The following is a 16638-nucleotide window of genomic DNA, read 5'->3' on the forward strand; positions in this document are numbered from 1 at the left end:
TCACCCATTCCCCTCTTTTGAAAAAGTTATTCTTTATTCTTCGTAATTGATTGTTCTTTGAAATGGACTTTGCGGCCATGGTACTTGAGGGAGGTGCGTGAGGTTGCCAGTGATGTTACAGTGTATACGAGAGCCTCAGCTTTGACCCCGTCCGAGCGATAGGGCACTGCTGCTGAGTATCATCACCCCAGTCACCTGCTCCCTCGTGCAGTTCTCCCATAGCTCAGCTTATTTGAGGTTTATTTCTGTCTCTCTTCAAGTGAACTGATGAGCTGGTTTGTACTACCAACGCCTAATCCTAAAATGCTGCCCGGGCTAAATGGCAGTAGTCACAACAGTCTGTTCGCATTGCCTCATTATGTGACCTCAAGTCAATCTTCTTGCCTCTCTGAACCTCAGTTTTCTCACCTGCTCACTGGGATTGGTGAAGTGCCACATGGCTCTTAAAATTTCTTCCAAGTCTAAAATTCTATGGCGAGGTGATTCTCATAAGGTATTTCTGAAGCCTCTGAAAAATTCTCATCTAGAATGTATTTTCGTACTGTGAACATAGGACAAAAAAAGAAATCTCACTAATATTTCTCCTCAGAGAAATTATTGTGCATTGTCTTAGAGCCTTAATAATTCAGAGTTTTAAGAAGTCCTAGAGATGGTTTAACTCCACCTTCTCATTTTTTAGACAGGGACTTTCAACTCAGAGCTGAGTGACTTGACCAAGCTAATAGAGCTAGTTAATGGCAGAGAACTAGTTAGAGAATTAGGACCAAGCAAGGATTCGCCTGTCTTCCCTTCTCCAATGCTGCCTTTCTTCACCTGCCATCAGTACACAGAATATACTGTGTGTACAGGGCTGGAGGCAAAAAAAAAAAATCCTGAGTAAATACTTAGTGTAGGATTTTAAAGCCACAGCACAAATAGTGTTGAGTTTGGGTAGAAATTCAAGGTCAGTCTTCTCTGTGCAGCTCATTCTTTTCTTCACTGACTGATCCTGAGCAGGATTCTTTACTATGCATCTTCGGGTTTTTTAAACTTCTCTGCATAAAATTTCCTATAAGAAAAAACTTTCATCATCCTGGAAGAGTTATTCCCTGATCAGATGTTCTTATGTGGGGTCCTTGGACCTCTGAAGGCTGTGTGGATAGAAGAGTATTTCCGTATAATTGACTTCCTTTGTAATCATACATATTTTCTCCATACATTTAACACATCGTTTTGAGGAGGTCCTTAGGCTTCCACAGGTTGCCAAAGGGGACTGTGGCACAAAAAAATGAGGTAAAAATTCTACGGTAGACTCTGGAAAATTGCCAGGATGGGAGAATTTTTGAGGTGCTGAAGAAATTAAGGTGGAAGAGGGTTTGGGGTTGGCGTCCAGAAGTAAGCTGTCAAACTTCTTAGAACATTTTACCTTTATTAAAATGTTTAAAATTGCTCACTAAATGAGGATGCTAGCAATAGCACTTCACCCATCTTAAATTGATAATGGATATGTAAGTATTGATTTCCATTTATCATCCCTTGCTCAATAACTAATTCCTCCTCATTTCCCAAAATACTTTCAAATTCACATTGCTTTATTAGAGATGACATGCCTGCTAAGAGCCTCCCTTCTCCCCCAATCTGGTTTGATTTCCAGGTAAATCAATGCCTTTCTGACTTATGACTTAAGAGTTTCTGAGTCCTCTCTTTCACTTCTGAGGCCCTAATATTTCACTTTCTAGGACTCACCATGATCTCAGAGATGCAAAATGATTTACATGCCAGGGATAAAACATCTCGGGGTTCCTTTATTTACCCCTAGGGTTGGCCACAGAAACCACTGCTCCTGCTTGACTAATTATTTTATTTCCCTTTCCATTTGATCCCCAGGTTCTCTCTTTTTCGAATTGTTCCCAAATAGGAGTGACTCAGAATTTGTATATGTTGAAAATAAAAATTGTTGTTTTTTCCCGAAGGTATACAGAAGTCAATTTTTGTTCAAGTCACCTTTTGGACAAGTGAGGCATAACTTTGGATATCACTACATTTTGAAGATCACTTTCCTGAACATCTCTTGATGTCTGTCCTGTGACAGGTTGCTGACATTTGGTACCATGGTGACCCAAGTTGGTGAATGCTACCTTCTGGTACCGTTTTGGATATGGGCCAGAGTAGTATTTGTTCTTGATTTAGAAGAAGAATAAAAATTACCCTTTTTTCTTCAGAAGATTGTTGCCAGTTGAGTTTATATAATCACAGAAAGATGTCAAGTTTATGAATTCTGGTCCCAGTTCACTGAGTTATTGTGAGATTTGGGAGGCATCATTGACTTCTCTGAGTTTGCTTCCTTGTCTGGAAAAATATAAGAAAAGAGCAGTGACCACTGAAATTCTTTGAAGTTCTAAATCCTGTGACTGTGAAATTCTCCTTGGAACCTAGACTAAACATGTCTTAAACATGCTGGCTGGTTGGGAATTCATTTATAATCACAGCCGGTGCCAGGATAATCATTCTTTATATCTGAAAATCACTTTGTGGTTTAGAAAAATGTTCTCTAGTTCTTCCTCTCTTTTCTACTTAAAGTGTGGTCCGAGAGCAGCACTGGTATCTGGGAGCTTGTTAGAAATGCAGAATCTCAGGCTTCACCCAGGACCTACTGAATCGGAATCTGCATTTTATCCAAAGGCCAGGTGCTCTGCCTGCTTATTGTAGTCTGAAGGGTGCTAGGTCTCATTTTTGAGTCTCATACTGACCCCTTGGGAAGCAGGGGATTTTACAGATAAGGAAATCAGGAAACAAAGACTCTTTTGTTAAATAACCAGTCAGGGCTACCGTGCTAGTGTCTCACCCAGAACTCTGTACTTTAAACCTGAGGTCACAGGCTGGAGTGGAAAGGACCCTAGGGCAAACTTGGAAATCATGTTTTAACGATGGGTGGACTTTTGTCAGCCTGGGTGCCTAGATCACTGAACAGGGAGGCTCACTCCATTGACTGGCCTGTTTACCTGTCCAGTATGTAAAGAAGAACTAAGAATAAAGTTTTTTGTTTTTTTTTAAATTTGAGCCATTGCATGTTTTGGAGTCTATGTTAAGCACTCAGCCTACTTTAACAAATTCACTTGAGCAGTGGCTTGGGACCTGAAGTTATTGGTCTTTTGGTCTAATGCATTCATTCATTTTTGTCGTTGGCAGTTGGTGATTAATCAGTTGCAGTCCAACATGCAGAAGTGAGTGGTGAAAAGCAGCAGAACTGATGGGTCATGAGGATGTAAGTGTGTTTGAAGGCTCTCACACCCTCTACTCCAGGGTAAGTCAAAGGCATTCTCTGCCACTGTTTCTCTGGTTTTACTGTCTCAACAGTTAGTTGGAGTCAGTGCAGTGGGGTGTCCTGCTGTGGAAGGTTCTCAAAACCTTTATTGATTCAATTCATGGACACAGTGAAAAATCAACAATTATGAAGATAAAACCAGGATCAGGGTGATTGGATGGGATCTGTGCATAGAAATATCTCAACACACAAATTTTAGTGAGTTTGTATGGGCTGGGATGTACATGTGTGGGGAGGTGTGTTGGGCCCTTCCTGAGAAGGAAACTAGGCCTGACTGTCTTTCGTTGTCTCATAGTGTTAACTCTGCTGGCGCGCGTTCTCCTCTCTCAGCATCCTCCTTCATGGATCACTTTGCTTGATTTTTCCTTCATCAATCACTTTTTCCAGGAGGAAAGACAGCTTACCAGAGAGTTGATGATTCCAAGTTTGGTAGATAATGGCAATAGCCAAGCACGTGGTTCTGTCCATTCTATTATATCTTACCCAGTGTTACTGGAAGTCACATGTCCATTCATTCCTCTTCTATTTGCAGTCCCTAGGGCAATGGATGTGGGCATTGGGAGCCCTATAACTAAAGCTAGATTGGGGGTTTCATTTGTGCTGAAGATTTTCAGAGTCTAGGTGGAAGTCCGGGATGGAGAGGTGGAAAGATATCACATCCTTTCTGAGCTCTCTACCTTCTGGTGCTTAAATTAAAACTAGAATCCTTAAAGAGAAAAGTATAATTAATACAAATCTAAGCAGATGTAAGGATGGTTGGGAAGGAGGGACAGGGGTTAAATAGAAATACTCAGTTGAAAAACTGGATGGAGGGTTATTTAAGCAGCTTAGTTCAATACCGTGGAGCCCTTGTCAGATAATGTCCCATTACCCAGACTCAGACAGAGGGCTGCCAGAAAGGCTCTTGTCCATTGGTGCCTCGCGTGGCTCAGTAATGAGTACAATTTACTGAACAAAATAGACAATTAGGGGCGGTAGCTCTCTGGAGATTCCCATAAGCATACCGTTACTGCTCTGGAGTGATGCACGTGCTCAAAGATAAGCAAAGCAGAGAAAAGGCAGCTGCAGAATCCGTCAGCAACTGAAGAATCTAGGTGAGCAGCCAGATACAGACTATAGCTCAGGGCCTGGAGGTTGCTAAGGAAAGGACCTGGTCTTTTCTAGGTTTTCTCCTGAACGGAAAGGAGCTGGACTTTGCTATCTTTCCTCATTTCCTCTGTGGCTCCCATGTGCAGTCATTCCTCAGTATCTGGAGGGGATTGTTCCAGGACCCCCTCAGATATCCAAATCTATGAATGCTCAAGTCCCTTATATAGGTAGCATAGTATTTGCATATGACCTATATTTGCATATAGGCTACAGCAAGATATGTCTAGCACTTTATTCCTGTGGAATCAAAGTAGTGCTCAGTGCATGGCAAATTTAAGTTTGTTTGTTTTTTATATTTGTGGAAATTTTTAAATCTGAATATTTTCAATCCATGGTTGATTGGATATGGAACCCATGGATATGGAGAGCTGACTGTATCTTCTATTTTAAAAGTAACTAAAAAATATAGCATTCCAAAATAGCACTTAACTGGCCTGTTTCTGGGTAAATACTGTACAAGGATCAAATTGTAGATGGAGCCATTCATTAACTATTGATTTGTGGGCCAAAGAAAATACCACTGTTAGAGATGCCAGAGAGTCAGGTGTTCCCATTCTCAGCACTGTTGACATTCTGAGCTAGGCAGTGTGTTGTGGGGGGCTGTCCTGTGCATTGTAACATGTTTAGCAGCATCCGTGGCCTCTACCCACTAGATGCCAGTAGTGCCTCCTGCACAATCATGACAATCACAAATGTCCTCAGATGTTGCCAAAAGTCCCTTGAGGGGAAAAAATGGCCCCGGTTGAGAACCACTGCTGCAATAACCCAGCAATTTAATCTTGCTCTACGTTTCCCTGGGACTGTATTTTGATCATTTAGCCTCATTTTTCTACAGCTTCCCTTACCTGTAAAATAGACACAGTATTAAAACTCAATAGCCAAAGAAAGTGATATGCAAAGATCACTGTGTGACTACTTGGGAGCTCTATAAATACATAGAAATAATACCTGACTCCCCAAATTTCCAGGACCCAAGGATCCCTCTTATTCCTTGTGGAGGCAGCATGGAGTCTGAAGAAGGCCAAAGGTTTAGTGCCTTGGGAGAGGATGCACAGTCCTGGATTCTGATTTTTATTTGAAGGCTTCATGTCCTAGTTTATTACAACAATATTTTCTGATGGAAGGTTTTCTTTTGGAAAGTTATAAATGGGAGAGTGGAGGAGGCAGAAAGAAGGCTATTCAGAAGATCAGTCAAGGAAATTACTTTTGATAGGTGGTCTTTTAGTGTTTAAGAGATTCATATATAATTAGACCAAAGGCCATAAAGAAGTAACCCCCAAAAGAAAAAGATCCTCCCGAATGATTACTGATCCTAGAATAGGTTTTGCAGGTAATATAATAAAGACCAGAGAATGTGTGGAGAAATCTGTTTTTATTCTAGAACTTCTTTACATTTGTTTCTTCTCTTCTTTGGAAATATGGAAAGGGGTATCTTCAACATGTGCCCTTTCAATGATAAATAACATGCTTTAATGTGACATGTGTTCTTTTGATACTCTTATATTACTCAGTGTTGGGATGGTGAAAGAGGGCATAACCCTGATCGAGACCTGAAGCATCATGTTAATGTAATAGACTCAGTTGGACTCTAAAACAGGGCCAGTGCAGGGATTAGATGTAAGCTGTCCTGGAGGGTTTCTGAGCCTTTCTGAGTTTCTGGTCCCTATAATTACTAGACACACTCACAAAATTTACAACAAATGCTCTCTGTGGTGGATCTACTATGTGGAGTCTTGTTTATTTACAATCTGTCATACATTTAGTGTCATAGGTTTTAAGCAAACCTTGTAAGAATGTTTGAGAAGGATTCCGTGTACCTTGGACAAAGAGGCACTTCAGTATAGCAGAAGGGTGACAAGGGAAGGAAGCTTCATTTTGATAGAGGTAGGCTGGTGTTTGAATGTTAACGTTTTTATCCTAGTGCTACTCAGAGTGTGGCCCTGGACCATCAGAATCACCTGGGTACATGTTTGAAATGTTTAGACCTACTGAATCAGAATCTGGGAGCGAGCCTAATAATCAGTGTTTTAACCCTTTGTGCGCCATAAGCATCTATAGACGCAAGGATGGTTTTCGTTTTGGAAGGCCTGGCAGTTAACAAGACCCCCAGGTTATTCTGATGGGTACATAAAGTTGAGAAGCACTGCTCTTGTGGTTTCTGATGTTTGTGATGGGGAGGGTACTGAGAAAGTACTTTTCTGGGCAGTCAGACGATATGTACCTTTTTTTTTTTTTTTTATGATAGCCTCTTAGATCATTTTCCCAAACCATGGTCTAAGCCTTTTCCTGCATTGTCCAAGACAGGAGTCACTAACCACGTGGATCTGTTTTTATTTAAATTAATTAATATTAAATAAAATTAGAAATTCAGTTCTTCATGTGCACTATCCACTTTTCAGGTGCTCCATAGCCACATGTGGTTAGTGGTACCACATGGGACAGCAGAGACACAGAGCATGTCCATATTCAGAGGAAGATCTGTTGGACAGCATAGCGTTAGTCTGTAAGGACCTTATTTCATGGAATCCCGCATCTGTGGTGATAGTGTGCTCTTGTTATAACAAGACCTCAACTCATTTTAAACAGAATTGCGTTTTGGACAGCTCCATCCTGGGGAGCCTTTCCGTCTGTATGTCTTGCTGAACCTTTTACCTTGCTCTGCGGCATCTGTTCGTTACGGAAAGTGCCATGAGCCTGTCTCTCTGACATAATCGAGTGTGGTGCTTCTAAAACATTTGCCCTTTAATCCAAGGCTGCTGAGCTGTCTCTTTCCATTTGGTCTCTCCATGCCCTGACCCTTGGTGGTGAAGCTTGTTTGTGCAGTATGTCTCTCCCGATACTGCCTAGAGCTTAGCAAAGAGTCTGGGAGGTGGCAAGAGAATTTTCACTCCCCCTTCTTCCAAGTCCCAGCATGCTCAAAACAGTGTTTCATAAGAGGGTATTAATTCAGCAGAATAATCTCTGAAGAATTATCCCCTAAGGAATTAGTCTCTAAAGCAAATTTTCCATATTACAGCACAGATTTAGTAATTAAGCCCTTGAGCAACATGGAACAATTTTTAGTTGATATTATCTATTATTATTATTACCAATATTAGTTGCTCAGAAACTGTCATAATTAGAACAGATGAAAAGATGTGGAAATAAAGACAATTTTTAAAAGATGTAATTTAAATCTGAGTCCAAGATTGTTTTGTGTAGTAGAGGGAATGAGAATAAGGAGTTTGTGTGCCATGAGTATTATCACTGGAGGTGAGGGGCCGGAATTGGATGGGGGCTGAGACTAATCTTTGGATAACCTTTACTTGATGACCTCACTTCTGTTGGGGTGCATTGCCTGTCCTCTTACTGCCCTCCTCTCTTCAGTTTTCCTTTCTTTCCTGCTTTTGTCTTCCCCAAATGAGGGGGCTCAGTGTTTCTCAGGGGAGGTGCTATTAGCATTTTGATAGAATGGTTCATCATTTGATAGACTGACTCATCATTGTGTGGAACTTTCCTGTCCATTCTAGTGTGCTTAGCATCCCTAGTCGCTAAATGCCCATATTACTCTAACTGAGTCATGAGTCAACCAACTTGTCTCCCCTCCCCCATATTTCCAAATACCTCCTATTGAGAATCACTGGCTGCTAGAAAAATGAGTGGTGTCTTTTTTGGGGAGGGAGAAGTAATTAGAATTGGAGAAGGTTCAGGTGTTTCAAGGGGCTGCCTCATTAATTTCTGATATGACCTGACCTTTTCCAAAGCTGGAAGCCAATTTTATTCTATAGGGACCAGAATAATCAGGTTTCTCCAATGCAAATATTGGCTCCTGAGCCTTGAAATCAACCCAGAAGCCACAGGGGAATCTGTCAGCGACACAGAGGGTAGAAAAACTACTAACGCTCCCATAGGATGCTGGGTTTTCTTGGGTCTCCATGGATAAATCTTTTGCATCTACTCAAAGTAAATTGTGGTCCGCCTGTGGCAGTGATCTACTGAGAGAAAAAATGCAACAGGGCAATTTAAAGACAATCCAAGAGAGATAGGGCTTGCCAGCCATTTCTTTTCTTTCTCTGTGATTGCAAATGTTGGCCAATTAGCCCCTAAATGTATGAAGTTATGTATAGGCTATATGATGGGAGATCTAAGATTGTTTAACTAGTAAAGAGAAGAGGAACACTTTCTGACATTATGTTCTAGGGGCCATAGAAATGCCTTTTATCACAAGAACAGAAACTCATTCAAGTTACCTTAAGCAAGGATGCATGAGAAAATAAAACCAAATGTCAGACATGTGGCAAGTTGGGAAGAATCCCAGGGGCATTTTCAGAGCATTTTCTGGCCAGACCCCATGGAGATGGAACTAACTCAGGAAGACTGTTGCTGCTCCGTTGTAACTCGGATGTGTCTGCACCAACAGTGGTTGGTCAATCCGTGTTCTACTTCTCAACCATTCACATGACTCAGCATTTCCACTTTGGCTCCTTTCCTCATGTCCCCTTCCTGCTTCCACTTCTTGTCCCTACAGCCTGACTGATGATCTGTGTACGAACCAAGAAGAAGAGGAATACAGTAGCTCTATACTAAGTATCATCCCTACTGGTCTCATATCAGGCAATCTTAGGGGTGCTGATGCCCCTTTGTGGTCCAAACAGCTATACCCTAGGGTTGCTTGCTTTAGTAAGGACTGCCATCCTGGCAGTTTCTCTAGAAGGGAGCAATGGTGGGGTAGACTGATGGGACATGAGACCTCTGTAGTGTAAGGACCCTGACTTCTTAACCCCTGGGATCAACATAAACAGTATTTGTTGGTCATGTGTATCATAAAGAATTGGAGGATTATTTGCAAAGCCTACATGTTCGGTAGCAATTGTGAAAAAGCCTGCATCTATTCTTTGAAAATCCTGGCTGCATCCCAGTGCAGAGTGGTAGGGAAATTGCTGGGCTAGATGATTGGGAAATGCGAAGTTGTATTTTTTTCTATAGCTGTCTTATATTTTGTGTCTGTCAAATGCGATTCTCTCCGCCACCCATGTATCCCACGGGAATAATGGCTTAGGTGGCTGTCTAAATGTTGAAAGACGTTTTGACATCTCCGACAGGTGTTATTCAACAGCTGGGTTTATAAGAGTCCAGTTCTGACAAAGGAAAATAACTTGGCTTATTACTCCAAAATAAATTCCACATAGATGTTGTCATTTGAGGGATTACTGTCTTATAAAATAGACTTAAAGATGTTTTGTGGTATAGTGTGTTTTGTACATTTACCCCTGATCTTGGAGAGTTTGTTTCATTTGAACCAATGATTGTGGCTTTATAAGCAAATGCATTCTCATATTGCAGAAGGCTCTGTCCTTATTTACGAGTCTGTGTCAGGGTGAGAATGATGGTCCCGCTCCAGGGACCCGCACAGCTGTGAATGGTATGATCTGTGGCAGCACAGACAGCCCATCTGTTCACCAAGTTCATTTAAGGCTCTCATATTTATCAAGTAAATGGTGCCACATACAGAGAATCAGTATTTCCTTAGCGAGATGCAGCTTTTGTTGAAAGAGGCAGAAGAGGCATGGATTTGTGTTTCTCCTGAACAGGAAGATTTGTATGTATATAGAGAACCACATATTGCCAGATTAAAATCTTCAATTTTAATTTTAAAGAAGGACTTATCTTACAGTATAAACTGAAGCTAAAATAACTCAAATTTGTACATATGGATTTTTTTTTTTACAAAAATAAAGTGATTTGTTCCCATAGAACCAGGAATTAATTTGCAGTGCCTTCATGAAGATTCTGTAGCAACAGTAAAGACCATTGCTCTCTCCAGGGTATAAAGAGATTCTAGGAGATGGCTGAGAGCCCAGGGTCCTGAATCCTGGGATTGTGTCCTGTCACAGGCCGCTCCCTGTTAGGTTCCTGGGGAATAAATGTGCAGGGGGGCAGAGGGGAGCAGGGGACAAGGATTATGGATGCAGATGCTTGAGGGCAGGGCTGAAGCCTCCAACCATGGTGAACTGCTCTGTCCCTCCCCTGAGCCACAGGGAAGGGGTGATCAGTCCTTCCCAGCCCTTTCCGTCCCAAGCCCATCATTGAATCTTGACCTTCACCTTTCCAAGAAATGAAGCTGTGGCTGATGTCATATCCTCAAATGTGACCATTCCTTAACACAGCCCCTTAAAGGAGGCTTCATGGACAAGGAGGAGGGCAGCCAGGCATCTGCTTCCCTTTGCTGGTAAAAGTTGTCTCTTGTCTGTTGGAAAGAACGTGTATTGGATCACTTCTGAATTTATAAGTTGTCATTGACATTAGTAAAATATTTCCCAAGCATTGAACAATAGGGCATTATTTAGAGACCCCCAACATAGAAAATAATACTTTTACTTTGAGAGACCAAAATCCTATGTTAGAACAGTACTTGACTTTAACTTTTTGTTCCTTCTGGTGTTTTTCCAAATGCCTTTCCATATTTCCCCTCTGTCTATTAACTCTGTTAGCTTGCTTAGATCCTTTGCCCCCTTTCTTACATCTTTGCCTTATTTCCAAACTTCTGTCCTTCCCAGCTGACTGCAGGACAAGGTGCTCCTTAACTAGGCATAAAGGCTGTCTACAGTCTGACTCCAACTTCCTTTCTGGCGTTCTGTGCACGAGATCATCCCGACTCAAACTGGTCCTTGGTGCCATTCTCTCCTCTCTGCATAGAATGCCCCTTTCTCTCTTTTCAGTGACCATTTGCTTTGGTAGCATTGATAGATCGTTGGCCTACCAGCAACGTCTGCCTTCGTCCTATCTCTGTCAATATTTAGAAATGTGACTTTGAGTAAATATTTAATTTCTCTAAGCCTCAATGGGATTCATAATACCCACTTATGAACATGACACTGGGGTGCTTTCCAGCCCATGTCCACTTTTCTGCCTGTCCAGCACAGAGCTCTGCGTGCAGGCTCATCACACATTCTTGCTGATGCAGTGGTCGAACATCAGAATTGCAGAGCTGGTCTGCATCACAGTTCTTGATTCACCATCCTCTGCCTGCTGCTTCGTATCTTCTCTAACCATATCTTTCTTTGATAAAACCCTAATACCACTAATCTTATCAGTAAACACCTGTGATTGTGAAACTCATATTCATGGACACTCATGGTATCCTGGTATATCTGCCCACCGCAGACACTGACAGCAATTTCAAGGTCACCCTATACAACCCTGAGCACCAATTCATTCTCTTGGCATTTTTTTTTCTCTCATGTAAAGTGAGGTTTATCTTGGCAATTGAATGCTATGATTATAGCTGTCATTATAAGGTATACCTCTCTATAACAAAGTTTTCCAAGGCCCAACAAGCAGGCTTTTTTATTCCAAACATGATTTAATAAAATGCAGTGTGGCATTAACAGCATTTCTTAGACAAACCCTTTTGAGTCAGACTCTGCCCCATATTGATTCGCAATTATAATGTGTTTAGCATGAATGAACCTGCCAGTGTTCTCAAACAATGGGATGCTCTCCTAGCAGCTCTGCCCCTCTCTGGCCATGTAGCTGAGAGGGTATCTGTGCTTCTTGTGTTCATTCTGTTTAAATCATGGTTTTCTGCCCCTTCCTCAGATGATTTAAGCCATATGTTAGTCTATAAATTTTGGTTTCTTAAAACTTAACCCCTCCTGCCCCTTCTCACTCTTTCTGCCTTTTCTCCATTTTCTTTATTGTCTCATGCACAAAATATGGCTTTAAATTTTTTTTCTACTCAAGGAAAGAATAACTTAAAATGCTTGTATTTCTTTACTAGTTTGATGTTTGTTTTGTTTTTTAGTTTTTAACATGGGTGTAATTTCCTATTATGTGTGGTTCTCAATGAATTAATTTTGTCTCTCTTTTTGCTCATGAATTTATTGGTCAGAGACATAAGTACAACTGTTTGGATTCTTTCTGCATTTTGTGGTTATTCATGTATATTGCTAATTGTACCCTTACCAGTTGTCCAAATTTTGTGGTTCCTCTCTTTTTACCTGTGGCTTTAGAGGGAAATATATACAAAGACATGAGATTATTTGTGGTACAAAAAGATCTATCACAGCATTTTGTTCTTCCCAGATTCCTCTTTTGGAGAAGAGTTAAGATAGATTTATATTTTTCTTTGCTCATAATCAGAAAGATTATCTAGTACAACTTCTTTGGATGGAGAGATGTTATGGTAGGCAGCAGGAACCTCTCCGCCTTTCCCTCTGTGAGCTCTGATGGAGGGAGTGCCGTGTCTGAGTGTGTTTTCAGTTGGACAAAGGGAGGGCCGTGATGGTGAACTGTGATACCCACGGTGCACTGAGTTGCTTGTTAGTCCTTCTGAAGAGGAAACACCAGTGCCTCAGCCATATCTCCTTTCTCACAGAGTTACTCAGAGTTGGAAAAAGCAAGAAATACAGCCCCTGGTCAAGTTGGATTAAAAAAAAACCTGTTAATTTTGAGGTATATTTTTAATTTTTGTTTGTTTGTTTTACTATAGTCACCAGGAAAATAAAAAGAATGGAAGGAGAGATGTATAGCATCTCATATATGTGGTTGCTTTGTTGACTTCAATTAGGTAGGATATCCTACTGCATCTTCATCTATAAAACCTAAGTGACCATTATGGTGGAACGACCAGAACGACTAATCACTATGACATGCACTGACCACCAGGGGGCAGACACTCAACACAGCAGCTGCACCTAGTGGTCAGTATGCTCCCACAGGGGAAGCGCCGCTCAGCCAGAAGCCGGGCTCATGGCTGGCGAGTGCAGCAGTGGTGGCAGGAGCCTCTCCTGCCTCCGCAGCAGCACTAAGGAGCAGTGAGCAGGGGGGCAGTAAGGAGCGAGGGGTCCCGGACTGCAAGGGGGATGTCCGACTCCCAGCTTAGGACATTCCCCAAAGGCTCCCGGACTGTGAGAGGGCACAGGCTGAGCTGAGGGGACTCCCGACCCCCAGCATGAGTTTCGTCCACAGGGCCTCTAGTTTTCAAATAATCCTTCATTTCCTGCCCTGGAAGCTCTCCCCTGTTTCTTCAGAATTTAGGAAGAGAAGCTGTGGGGATTGGGCCCTGCCTGGGAAGGATTGGCAGCCCCTCTGCGGGTTTGCTCCTGGGGAAGGAAAAAGGACTCACATCTGCCTTCTTCAAACCTCACCTGCTCAGCCCTCAGAATCCTGCTGCAGCCAGATGTGCTCTCTCTGCCACATCTTGTCTGTCTGGGGTTCCCTTCCTGTCTTTGTTAGGCTAAAGGGCAGGGCGCCACGTGTGGCTCCTCTCTCATGCCTGCTAGCCCTCTTCACCAGAGTGGAAAAGGTGGGAGAGCAATGCTCCTGAGGGGTGAGAGGGGCAACAAGAAGAGGCCCAGAGGTGCCAAGAGCAAAGCCCTAGTTCACAGTTCTGCTGCAGGCCTCCCTGCTTACCTAGCTTTGCTTCTTTGGGTGTATAGTTTGAGGCCACATTTGGGACTAGGAGACTTTGTTACTATTGGAATTTTCCCCCTCAATTACTTATTTCTCTCCATAATTAGACAGTGAGGCCTCTAGGAGGGTGGGCCATGCCATGAACTTCTCTTGCACTCTTTGCATTGCTTGTACTGTGGGAGGCCCATGGTAGGAGCTCAGAATATGAAGTCTTCATTGCATCAATGGTTTCTCTTTGTGGTCTGTCTTACTCATTCCCCTTACCTTCACTTGCTTACCATTCTTGTATTTTTATTCAGTAACCACTTGCTTGCTTCTCCCAGAGTAGCGTGTATTTTTCTGGATGGGTGCAAATTCTTCATGCCTCCAAAGCAGTCTGCAGTGGGATTGATTTGGCCATATCTGACTTTATCTGTTGAGCTGAATCTTTCCTCTGCAGTTAACACTGGGAAGAGCCCACAGTCTCAGGAGCATGAGTTCCACTTTTGAGCTTTCCCTTCACTACCAGGACATGGAAGGGACTTAGGTTCTTTAACATCAGATCTCACTTACATTGGCTGTGTGGCTGCAGAGGAGTCAGTACGCCTCTCTGTGTAGTATTCTCTCAGAAATGAGAGTCTTTCAAGTCCTCTTACTTGGATTGCTCACTCTGTTACTTAGGTTCTCCATCACACTGGTGAAGTCATTGCTTTCATTAAAGTTGTCCTAGTTGTTTAATGCAATTTTTTCCCTAGCCAGACCCATTTCTTTGAAGGGCAGGGACAAGACCTAATTCTCATGTATCCTTGGCCACCCTTTTTCTCCCTGTAGACCGTGCATGTGACGCCATTCAATTTAGGTGATCCATAAATGTTTTAACCTAATTAAACCCCAGCATTTATAGAATTCAATAGGAAGAAATGATCTTAATACATTAGCATCTAAGCACACCCTGAAGTTCATCTGGTTTATCATATTTAAAAATAAATAAATTCCTTGATTCAATTATTTCATCATTCATCATCCCTCTCTCACACTGTTTTGTGCCAGGCACTGTGTAAGGAGCAGGGGAGCTGAGGTGAATCTACACATGGAGCTTATTATCAAATGGAGAGGATAGACATTGAACAAGTAATTAAAATCTTACGAGAGCCATAAGTACCTAAAGCTACAGACACCCATCATGGGGAACTGCCATAGTGTCCAAGGAGGCGCTTGTGATGTTTAAGCTGAGGATTATCAACCAGAGAAGGGAAGTGACTTGCCCAAGGCCAGTCAGTAGCTCATGTGTAGCTTGGCCTGTAATCCAAATTTCTACCTTGCCCTGGGTTCATTCCTCCAGATTTCATGAGAAAACTGTAAAAATACTCGTTGTTAAGAATACTTTGATCTTCTGCATTTCATTGGGTCATATGGTTTAGCTATTGAATAGGTTACATTTTTATAATATACTTTCTACTTATATTTTTATAATGAGAAAATCTGATGTATGTTTTCCTTCCGTGTTACTTATGAAGCAGTATACAATGTTTTAGTACCTCACCTCTGATTCCCTTTCTGTTTGCTTCTCTCAATTCTGTGTTAGTTCATGTTCTTCATAAGTTTTAAGTTTTATTTAAATTCCTCCTAGTTCATTAGGGTTTTATTTAAAACTCTGTCCTATAGGAAGGTAAAAATTAAAGATTCAGGGTTTATAGAAATTAAGAATGGCCAAAAGATAAATGATAAGGAAGTAAGAACTTTATTAAAAAATTTTTAATTTCAGAATAAACTTAAGAGAGTCTCTGAGATGAGCCTCAAGGGTAGAGAATGAAAAGGAATCTTTTTGCTATTTTTTTCTAATTCCTCAAACCTCTTTACATACGTGGGTTCAGCCAGAGATGCCAACTGGCAGAAAGTGAAGAGAACTCCCCTTCACATGTTTACTCACAAATGATTCATACAATCTGCATGGGAAGAGGAGCAAGGCAGTGGGGATGGAGTCTTCAAGAAGGGAGATACTAGAAGGAGCCATCTTAGCCTGTCGGCACAGAGGGTATTCTGCATCATGCTTGTATTGATAGGGAAACACTTTTTCATTCTACATTAGTTTGCGGAGGAACAAATATAGAAAATAGTTTCACATTTGTACAATGAGCATGTCTCATTCTTTAAAATCATAACTATTGAAAACATGCTTGGCTCTACTGATCAAGTATTTGTAGCATCAGCTAAACAAGGCAGCACATTAAATGGGTGGAAAGGACTGGACATTGTTTTTGTATAACTTCTATTAAAATTCAACTGTATATACACTATGACACAAGGTGATAGGACTACAGAGGAGTGTTTTTGGTTCCTAGGAGCTTAAAAGTTTAGAATAATTTCAAGGCAATGTGATATCAAGTAGGCGTACAGTTCTGTGGCGTGGTCTATGTATTTGCCCAGGGGAGCTTTTATGCTGACTTGTGTATTCAAATGTATTGTTTTATCTTGAGTGTTTACCCAAATATGAAAGGAAAATCAATGAGTGCTTCGGATTGAAGGGAGTTATCTTGGCACAATTTTATGGACTTCCAGAACCATTTAACTGAGTGTTGCTACCATTTGGGGGACTTATTTTTAAAAGGAACTAGCAATCTATTTCATTGGCAAATTCATTAGGTATCCTAGGTATCCTAAACACCTGCAATTTAAATCTGGTAGCTTGAACAGTGCTGGAAAGTCAGAGAATGCAAATTCCAGAAGAAAAGGTCATAATTAGCTTTAAAAATAAAATGAGTGCTTAGTCACTCCTTAATCTAGTTTTTCTTTTTCTGATGTGACTGTTTTCC

General features: G+C 41.5%; 1 protein-coding gene across 2 annotated transcripts in view; it reads left to right on the top strand.

The window, feature by feature from the left end:
* TMEM108 (transmembrane protein 108) overlaps positions 1-16638 on the top strand; it is a 292280-nt gene that overhangs the window by 51810 nt on the left and 223832 nt on the right. For both annotated transcript variants that reach the window (XM_079795721.1, XM_079795720.1), the window contains exon 2: positions 3169-3283. The gene's annotated coding sequence lies outside the window, so the exon portion shown is untranslated. The remainder of the gene's footprint in view (positions 1-3168; positions 3284-16638) is intronic.

The sequence above is a fragment of the Cnephaeus nilssonii genome (genome assembly GCF_951640355.1).
Source record: "Cnephaeus nilssonii genome assembly, chromosome: 17".
NCBI classification, from domain to species: Eukaryota; Metazoa; Chordata; class Mammalia; order Chiroptera; family Vespertilionidae; genus Cnephaeus; species Cnephaeus nilssonii.